Source organism: Anopheles coluzzii, chromosome 2 (genome assembly GCF_943734685.1).
Source record: "Anopheles coluzzii chromosome 2, AcolN3, whole genome shotgun sequence".
Taxonomy (NCBI): domain Eukaryota; kingdom Metazoa; phylum Arthropoda; class Insecta; order Diptera; family Culicidae; genus Anopheles; species Anopheles coluzzii.
The window spans coordinates 12,140,887-12,151,201 of record NC_064670.1 but is presented as its reverse complement, the minus strand read 5'-3'; positions in this window follow the sequence as shown (position 1 = coordinate 12,151,201).

Here is a 10,315-nt window from a genome sequence, read left to right as displayed (position 1 = left end):
GCGTGTAAAATTTAATTAACATTCGGCTGCAAGGTTTGATGTTTGTTTTCTGCGTAATTAAATTGAAAAACGCAATTTTGCACAGGGGGTATGGGTTTATTATGCAAGCAATATTGATGTAAAATTACATACAACAACATTCGAATGCCCGAGAAAGGATGAAAGATGAATGTTTGCCATTCTCATTCTGATGATTCGGCCATTGTTGGCTGAAGCTATATCAATTTACAGCATACAATTTCTACTCAGAATTGTTCAATTCCTCAGAAATTCAATGTTCCACCTCGTGTCACGCTTCATAAGTGAACAAATCCACAGCGCTTTATGTAACAATCAAAACTAATGATGTAATTCCACACATGCGAGGATAACTATCCATCCCATCCACACTAGTGATGGGTAAAGGTGACAAAAATCCGGTATCGACTTCGAGCCGAATCCGAATATTTGCGAAACGACTCCGGAAGTTAGGCTTGCCTAGCATTATCTGGAGTTGTTTGAAATCGTCTGGAGCCGTCCGGAGTCATCCCAAGTCAGCCGGAGTCATCCGAAGTCGTCCAGATTCTGGTGGAGCCGTAAGGATGCCGTCTGGAATCAGCCTTCGAAACAATTACACGAAGTGCACGCACAAGGCGATAGAGAAACGAACACAACGAAATGAAATGCTCCGAACAACTTCGAACGACTCCGGCCGACTTTGGACCACTCCGGGTGACTCCGACTCCAGGTGGAACTAGTAGTTCTTATTTTTCCGGATTCGGAATCGAAGTCGTGGATGCGCTCCTGAGAGCCCACACCACTAAACTAACCCTCAGCTGCCTTTGCCTAATAGATGATTAATGGTTGAGTTTGCTCTTGATTTTCAGCTTCCCCGCGTGCGTGGTGTGCGACAAAACGTGCCTTATCATGCTGCTGCTGCTGCTGATGCGACCAACATGTAATCGATAATGGATTTGATACGCATCGATGCCAACGGTGCGATGGGTTCCCCATTATTACGCAAAACGCCACCCACATTTATTCAATATCATAATAGTTCCACTGTGACGGGCCACAATTTAGTGCAACCTCACCTTTTCAAATCCTATTTGGTTTATGTGTGTGTAAGAGTGTGTGTTTTGGAGGTGTTATAAAATCGCACCACTCAAACGATGCGGGTACGATGCTACACAGCTGCTTAGCTACCCTTAGCCCTTAAAAGCGAAATTATGATAAGCAAATCCTTTCTCCTGCCTCCAGTCCTTAGAATCAAGCGAAAAGTGTCTCTTGTATTTTTTGGGGGTGTTTTTTTCCTGGAATAAAAGGGACAATTGGGTATTGTCCACTAAAGGTGGAATTTGTTGTTTTTCTTCCCCTTCGTGGTGCTAAAATGCTCCCAATACATTATTTCACCCACCCAATGCTGACCAGCGGCAAGAACCATCCACTAACGGACACTTTCCCTTTTTTCGATAAGGTAGTATTTATACAATTTATTTCTTTCAAGATAAAGTTTCAATTTAAAAGCAATCCCTGGACCACTTCCCCTGGTCCCCACTTTCTTCCAGGGTCTTCCACTCAATGTCGTGGAAAAAAAGGGGAGACAAAAAATGGGAAGAAAACGCTTCCCGCACGCCGTCAAACAGATGACGGGATCAAAGTGTTTCCGGGGCCACTGATTTTTTTTTTAACGATGTTAATTGATATTGATAGGAAATGAACAAGGGAGGGAAATTCCATCCATTTTTCCTCAGACGGCAGCCTAAACAGACTCAATTTTTTAAACGATCGGTGACTGATTTTACGGCTTTCTGCCACTCATGGTCGCGCAAAAAGAGGAGGCAGAGCGAAACAAAAGCAGACAGAGAAAAGGGTTCCCTAATTTCCACTTTCCCTATAATGATGATCCAAAGAAAACGGGTTTCAAAGTGCCATCATGGGGAGAGCTGAGCAGTGGGTATGATATTGAAGATAAGAGTGAAGTGATTGAAAATAGAATAGTGAAGGAAGTAAAAGAGAAATAAAGTTAACTGCCAAATATCGATATGGTGGTGGGAATGTGTTCATCAAAATAATTCAAAATTGTCTACAACGTTGGAAAATTCTGGAAATTAATTGGAAATAAATAATCCAATTGGAAAACAAAACATCACGTTGGATGGGTGTTTGGTAAACAATTTCACATTTGTTTAGGCAGCGCTTATAACAATGGCCAGAACTACTTGACTGTTTTTTGCAGCATTTATTCCCCCAAAAGGTGTCCGATACCGCCGAAATCAATCGGAAATCAACTCCCATATTCGACAAAACACACCAAAAAAAGGTTTATTTTGTATCTTAGGTCAATTTCGCCAAGGAAATATAATCATTTAGAAAAACGATTATGGATACCTTTCCATTAAATCTTCCTATCCTAAGCCTTTGTGTGTGTTTTTTTGTTCCTTCGCGACTATTGAACAAATGGTCAATTTGTGAAGAGGATACTTCACCATTACCTTTACCCAAGGAATAATGTCTTATTCATACAACAAGGGGAAAAGGGTTTTCATTGAATCTAATCTAATAAGGACGTTCTTTAGGTGGATCGGTTTGGAAGTTTTTGAGCATAATTATTCTGAAGGAGGCTTAACCTGTTTGTGCAACCCACTGAAAACAATCATTATCCATTGAGCTGTTTTGATGAAAAATAATATTGATGATGGTAGATGGAAGAAATATCGCAACGGACCCCTTTTTGACTGTTGTCTTCCATCAATCAATATTATGAGTATGATATGCAGGTTAAATTCTTTTTGGGAGAGAACCTTTTTGTTCAATGCTCATAACAATAAATAAAACCGAAACCTTTCCAACGGTTGTTCGGCACTACTGTGATGTGCATTATTTAGCTGCAAAATAACGATGGAAATGTTTGCAAATGTGTGGCATAAATTTTACATCCTCATGTGCATTTTTTCCACCGAGAACGATCAAACAAACCTGCAAACCCCTTCAAATGTTATTGCTCACCTTTTATTTTCCACCCTAAAATATGTGTCAGATTTTTCTTTCCCCTCCCCCCTCGAAAATTGTTGTGCCCACCAGTCCAAGGCGAAACTGTTGCCTCTTGTGGGTAATAAAATTCCGAAATCAAAAGACGCTGAAAACGGACAGAACCGGGCCACCGGCCCGAGAGAATGGTTTGAGAAGATTGGTGGTGGTGGTAGTTTGCTACTACGGCCTCCCCAGGTTTTTTCATGCTTGATTTCCCGTCCATCCGGCAGCTATACCGGTGTGCTTGTATGATAGCACTTTGCTAAATTATTCATTAACAACAGACATCACGGCGAATGCGCGCAGGGTAAGCATTTCACCTGCACCAGGGCCGAGGACGCGTACGTGTGCCCGCGAGGCAGGAAAGGTTACTAAAGACCAAAGTGCCTAAAGTGGCCGTGCCCGACGACAATCAGCGCGCGCGTTGTGCGTTCGCATTTTTCCACCTTTGAAATGGTAATAACAATCATGAGCCCAATCACACGAAGAAGCAAGGGGATGCTGCTACTGCTGCTGTGGATGCGGATTTGCTTTCGTGGAAGTAAAAGTCAGCGACAAACTTGGAAGGGAGTAACGTTAGAAAAAGGATGTGGGGGAAACGGTGGAAAAGAAAAGGCAAGACAGCGATGAATACGAAAGTGTTGTGGCTCCGGGTAAAAAGGATACAGCGCGCGAAACGTCGTCCACCGTGAACGATGATGTCCACGTGCTTGCAACATTAACCGACACTTGGGAAGGACCACTGTGTCACCGTTTTGTAGCTCTTCCCCTATGCTACAGGCTGCTGCACAACACAGTATGAATACTCTTTTATATTACACGCATACAGTACCATTTGAGGAAGAAATGGGAGGGGGGGGGGGGGGGTAATGGATGGAAACGCATAGGGGCCTCAGCGCTAGCGAATGGCATTAAATTTATGTATTTTTCATCAAGACAGATATGGAGTGATAATGATGAATACGCTCAATTATGATAAAAGCACGGCAGCAGCAGCAGCAGCAGCAGCAGCACCACCCGTCCTACGAATAGAAAGAATTGCTTCCCTGTTTAGTGTGCTCCGCAGCGCATAAATATTCCGCAACCGGCTACAGTCGGTCTCAAATGTTGCGTCCTCCTTGTGAGCTGTTATTGCTGTGCTTCTGTTGCGTACTGTTTTGTGGTGGATTTTATTATTCTTTCAATTACTTTACTGTTTACTTTGCATGTTGCATGTTGTATATCGCTTTTTGTATGAATACATCTATATTTATACTTATTTGTATCTGATAAAGCAAATTGTAGTTAATTATTTAATTGGGCCGTTCTCGTGATATAGTCCTCAACTCTTACGACTTTAAAACATGCCCGTCATGGGTTCAATCCCCAAATGGACCGTGCCCCCATACGAAATGGTACAGGCAGGCCTGACCGACCGACCCAAATGAAGAAGAAGAAGAAGAAGAAGAAGTTAATTAATTGTTCAGGCGCGTTTCCTCCTTAAATGAACCCAAGAAAATATTGAAAAAAAAATTAAAAAACAACATATTACGACACTTTTTTTTGACAAAAGTATAGCAAATAAAATGAAAAAATAGAAAATCTGGTAAAAAATATTATATCATAAGTAAAAAGTAAAAAACTTAAAAAAGTAAAAGTAATTAAAACTAACTTAATCATTTATTTAAAATAAAATTTGAAAAAAAAACCATAACAAAGCATTCAAAAAAAACTAAACATATGATACAAAAAGACACTTCCTATGTAGCCTTTACCGTACCGCACTGTACGTGCTAATCACTCATAAAATATTCAATAAACATTCGCACAGTTGGAGAGGAAAACCTGTTGTGTCTATTGCCTGTCATTCCGTACCAGACCGTAGGGCGTAAAATTGAGCAAGTGCATTAAAACTATCACTTGCCCAACCTCTCCCCCTACTGTCCCACTGGGGAGGAAAAAACAGCGCTCCGTTTAAGCTCCCGTGGGAGAAATTGCCCAACCCTGGTTCAAGCCCTTGTTGTTTTATTACCATTTTCTTGCTTCATTCGGGCAGATTTTTCATCGGCCCTAACCACACCATAAAACTAACGCTTTCTTACAACAATTGTAAACAGTACACGATGGATGGATTGCAGAACTCATATTCCCCCAAGCTCCGAAGCCTGATCCATTCGCAAGCACTTGGATGATTATGACTCAATTTATATCAATTTGTTTGTCATTTTCCGACACCGATATCGCCCTTCGGAGCTGAACATCTTCTTCAATCAAATCGTGTCTCTGGTCCAATGCAGGCAGTACTTATACCACACCACTGGCTTTCCCTCCCTTGCGCTTTGTCGTAATAGTGTGTCTTCCTCCACTCGGCAAGATGAATGTGCTGTGCGGGAAAGTGTTGCCGCTTTATCTAATTTATGGCACACTGGCGACGGTGGTGGCTACGATTCTCGCCCGAAAACTACAAGAAAAGCCGAGACGGAAAAGGGGGAATGTTGGCATAAACTAGAAAGAAAATCGATCAAGAAAGTAGCCCCTTCTTCGTATGATGATGATACTGATCACGGCAGCTGGGCAAAGGAAACTCAACGGAGAGGAATTAGAACATTCCTGTGGTTTTGCTGGGCAGCTTACTCTACTGAAGAAATTAACCATCCCAGCTATGCCGACTGCTGGAAAGAGGAAAAGCGTAAATATTTAAATAAAAACCTTCCCAAAACAGATATTTGCAAATCTACCGAAGCTGCCATCCAATCCCTTCCCGCCAAAATGACTTGTGCCGAGAGAAGGTGGAACCAAATTTATAGACATCGCGCGGCAACCATCGCGCATTCCGTGTGTCGCGCGCATACAGTAACCCTTAGATGCCCAATGGTTTAGAACGACCCCTTCCCGAAACCACCCGGCACACGTTAAAAGAGACCTTTCCCCCTCCCCCCTCATTCTCTAGCTTGGTTGCGGTTGTGGTTGTGCGCTGCGTCCCAACCGCTTCACTTCCCACTAGTTAAGATGAACGGGCATGAAAAGGCGATTTATGCCGTCCCCGGGGAAGGATTTGCTATTGCCCATTTTCCATCGGTTTCCCCGGGTTTGGAAAATCACCGACCACCACCACCCGGTCCCGGAATTTCAACCAATTCCAGCGTGATCGATGGAGAACGAATCAAATCTCATCCTTCTTGGTTCTGGAGTTTGTTGCAAGATTTGAACCACAAGATTTTGCCCGTTACCATTTACGTCGGAAGGCTCCAATCGCTTTGCCAGCAAAACGCGAACCAAATGGGAGGGGGAAACGAGCCTTTCGTCGTTTGTTTTATGATCTATCGACGATTGAACTGTAAATGGCACTGACGAATGGGCATCGGCAAATGGGGTTTTCTGGAGGGGCCCTTGGAACCGGGGCACGCGCGGTTTATGGTTTCTTCCGCAGCACGTTTCTTCCGGCCTTATAAGGGAGAGAGAGAGAGAGAGAGCGAACGAAATGGTAAATTTTAATTGTTTATTGCAGAGCCTGCAATCAATAAATCAATCGGTTTGCGGTAGTAGCAGCAGTAGCAGTAGTAGGATCGATTAAGCCCGTTGGCAATGGGCTAAATTGATTGTTTAATAATTCGAACGCTAAATTGATTCTTCGACCATCTGAGCTAAGTTGAGTATCTGCGCAAAATGGTTATTTAGATAGATGTGAAGGTTCAATTATATGGTTCAATCAGTTGAGGCTGCAAGTACTCCAAAGCCATTTTTATCATCTTACAGGGTTTTTTTTTTCAAGGGTTCTCATAGTTGTGGAACATTTTCTTACATTTCCAATGAGTTTGTCCAAAAAGCGTGCCATAGAGTCAAATTACCCTCATATAAAGTTCAATTGCAATAAGAAAATACACTATGAGAACACCAGGGAAAGCCTGTATAGCTCACATTTAAATTACTGAATATCTTTTACTTAAAAAAATAAAAATTTTGATACATTTTCTCTAAAAAATCTAAAAAAAAAAAAATCTCGATGCAATTGTTCATTTATCTGTAATGCCTTGTGTAAAAAAATACATTTCGTCGGAGCAACACGGGTTTATGCCCCATCGCTCAGCGTCCACCAACCTAATGTGTTTTTGGGCTTCTGTATATAATAACCCGTCTAGTGGTAAGCAAGTAGACACTGTTTATACCGATTTCAAAGCGGCATTTGACAGTATACTTCTATCACTACTTGTTGCTAGCTTCGAAAACTAAGTTTCGGTGGCTCTATATTGCCGTGGTTTAACTCCTATCTTGAGAATCGTTCCTATGTACTTAAAACCTGTGGCTCTTTCTCTGAATGTTTTCTTAGTTCTTCGGGTGTCCCACAAGATAGTGTCCTTAGTTCCTTACTGTTCATTCTGTTCCTCAATGACTGTACTTCTATCCTTCCTCTTAACGGCTTCTTGATATATACGGATGACGTTAAAAAATTTCTTCCTGTATCTTCTACAGCTGATTGTCTAGTCCTTCAATCCTGGCTCTGTAAATTCTCTACATGGTGTGCTTCTAACGGTGTAGTCCTGTGTCCTGTAAAATGTTCTGTCTTATCTTTCTTCCGATCCTTTACAAGTATAACTCATGCTTATAGTGTCTGTGATGCCCCTATTCCCCGTGTGTCCTTGTCTAAGGATCTTGGCGTCTTCTTGGACCCGAGTCTCTCTTTCAAAGAGCATACGGACTATGTCATCAACAAGGCCAACAAAAGTCTTGGTTATATTTGTCGCATGTCCACTGAAATTCGCGATCCTTTCTGTCTTAAGTCCCTTTATTGTTGCTGGGTCCGTTCCGTACTGGAATATGCCTGTATCATCTGGTCTCCTGTCCAAGTATCGCTGCTCCAAAGGATTGAAAGGATCCAGAGACGTTTTACGAGGATTGTATTTCGTAGGTCACGCTGGGTCATCACTCTATTCCGCTTCCTTCGTCCTTCACCACTTCTCGGTCGCTCAGGCTTCTTTCGTTGCTGGCATATTGCTAAATACGATTGATACTCCTTCCCTTCTGTCGCGCCAGTTAACATATAGGTATAAACTTCTTCGAACTCATCCTGGCCGAGCAATTAATAAAATAAAATAAAATATAAAATAAATAAAATAAAATAACAACAATTTCATCCTTCTTCAAACAACTGCTAACGCTAATTTACATTCGATTTTATCGTCCCTAATTTAAACCGGTCCGATTATTCAGCCCGCGGTGCGATCGCGTTTATATTTATAACGCCCCAGGATGCTCACCGTTTCCGGGACATTAGTACCGACAGGACAGTCAGCTTCCAGCTCACACAGCTCCGAGAGCGTTCCTGCGAGCCCTCTTAAACCCGAAACAATCAGCGAAAAATGGTCTCCGGTGTACCATCGTTCTAGGGCGGTTCTTCGCGTGCGCGCACCCGCCCGCTTGCCGTTAGCCCATTTTCATTGATTTCGCTCCACAGGCACAGGCCCTTGAAGCTCCCCGGGGCCAAATAGCGAGCGAGGAGGGGTGTTGCATTTTTTTAGTGCCAAACCGGTGCCTAAGAAGAAAGCCACACCTGTGAACGGTGGTTTTGTGCCACACTTTTGTGAACGACAACGAATCGCAGGAGGAACATTCCTCATCCCTCCATCTCTAGCTGGTGTGCAATGAGTGTATAATATTTACAAAAACTTATCACCATCATGGGTGCCTGTAAAGCGTTTCTTTTTTTTTCTTTCTTTCATCCCAACACGATAAGGATATGGCATTCACTCCCTCCCCGGAAACATTCGCGAGCATGACGCGCCAACAATGGCAAACAATATACGCAATGCGTTTTACACGCACACGCAAGGGAAGGTTGCTTGGTTGCTTGCGGGAAGAATTCACCAGAGAGACATACATTATGCTTTATGCACAAATCGGCCCCCGGTTTTCATGGGTTTGAAAGGTATAGCGGGGAAGCTGGAAATGGGGGCTGATTGGCTTTTCCCCACAGGCCATCGACATCGAGTTGCCGCGAAGCTGCCGATAACGAGGAACGAGCGTTTGTTGCAAGCAACTCCGAACTGCAAAAGGGGTTGATGGGATGGAGAGGTATCCCAGCTCTACCACCACCATCATCATCATCATCACCGCCGTGTACAAGTTGTCCCCCCCCCCCTTTCCTGCCCTTTTGTCAAACTAGAAGTTCCGAGGAGTGTAGGAGTTTTAATCTAGTCCAGAGAGTTCAGGAATCTACAGGAGACGGCGGCAATATTCCACGCCTCCAATGCCCCCTTAAAACCATCCCCACGAGAAGATTCTTAAGCCAGCCCCGGAGATCCCGGGGCTCTCCCCTCCCATAGGCACTTCCTCCAGCCACGTGGAAGAGGCAGATACAACAACAATCCCTTCGGCGTTTGTTTGGATATACTCCATCCACTCCCACCACCCCACCACGCGATGTCTCTGTGGTTTTTTTGGCCCGTCGACCGTGCCACCGAGAGGCATATTTTATACGAAGGAAATTAAATACTTCCGTCTTACCTCGTCGGTTCCTGTCGAGTTTTTCCTGCCATCCTTGTATCCTTGTGGCTTGGTTTACTTCCCCCGGGAACACGCCCTCTGGATGTCGGATGTGTGTGTGTAGTGAGAGAGAGAGAGAGAGAGAGAGAGAGAGAGAGGCGAAGGGAAAGGCGTTTTAGAGCCCACCATCCCTTGCGGAGGATGAGGACGGGACGGGACGGGACGGACGGGCAAATACTGTTGAGATTATGCTGTGTCAGTTTGCGTTTGTAGTACGATAATGTGATATGGGTTTTGGTGGGCTGGGTGGAGTGGTGGTTGCAGCGAGTTCGGATGCCTTCTTCACTAGGAAGAACCAGTTTGAGGGGAATTACACTGGAAACACTGTGAGAGGACAGGAGAGGACAGAAAGGGGCGATACACCGGTGGGACAAATTTAGTCGCGTTTTACACTTTTACGCACCAATTCGCTAGCAATCCGGTATTTAATCCCGACATTCCAGGATGTCGTTCGCCCCTCCCCCAGTTTCGGGTGGGGGCATGGCATGACGTGGATACGGTGGAAAAAGGCTGCAATGAAAAAGGACTTTTTTATTAAAAGCTACGACGTTTTTCTACCTTCCAGTGCGCTGGTCCAGAGATCTGTTTTAAGAGGGTGCTAAAAGTTACTTACAGTTTTGTAGGGCTTTTCTTCGCCGGTCGCTGCAGGACTCCATACGATCTTGAAGCGGAATTTCAATATTTATTTAATAAAACGTTTTTCGGTACACTGTTGCCTAAAATAAGGAGTTTATAATTAAATATTACATTATTACACTATTTCCTCCCCTAAACCTCTATATCC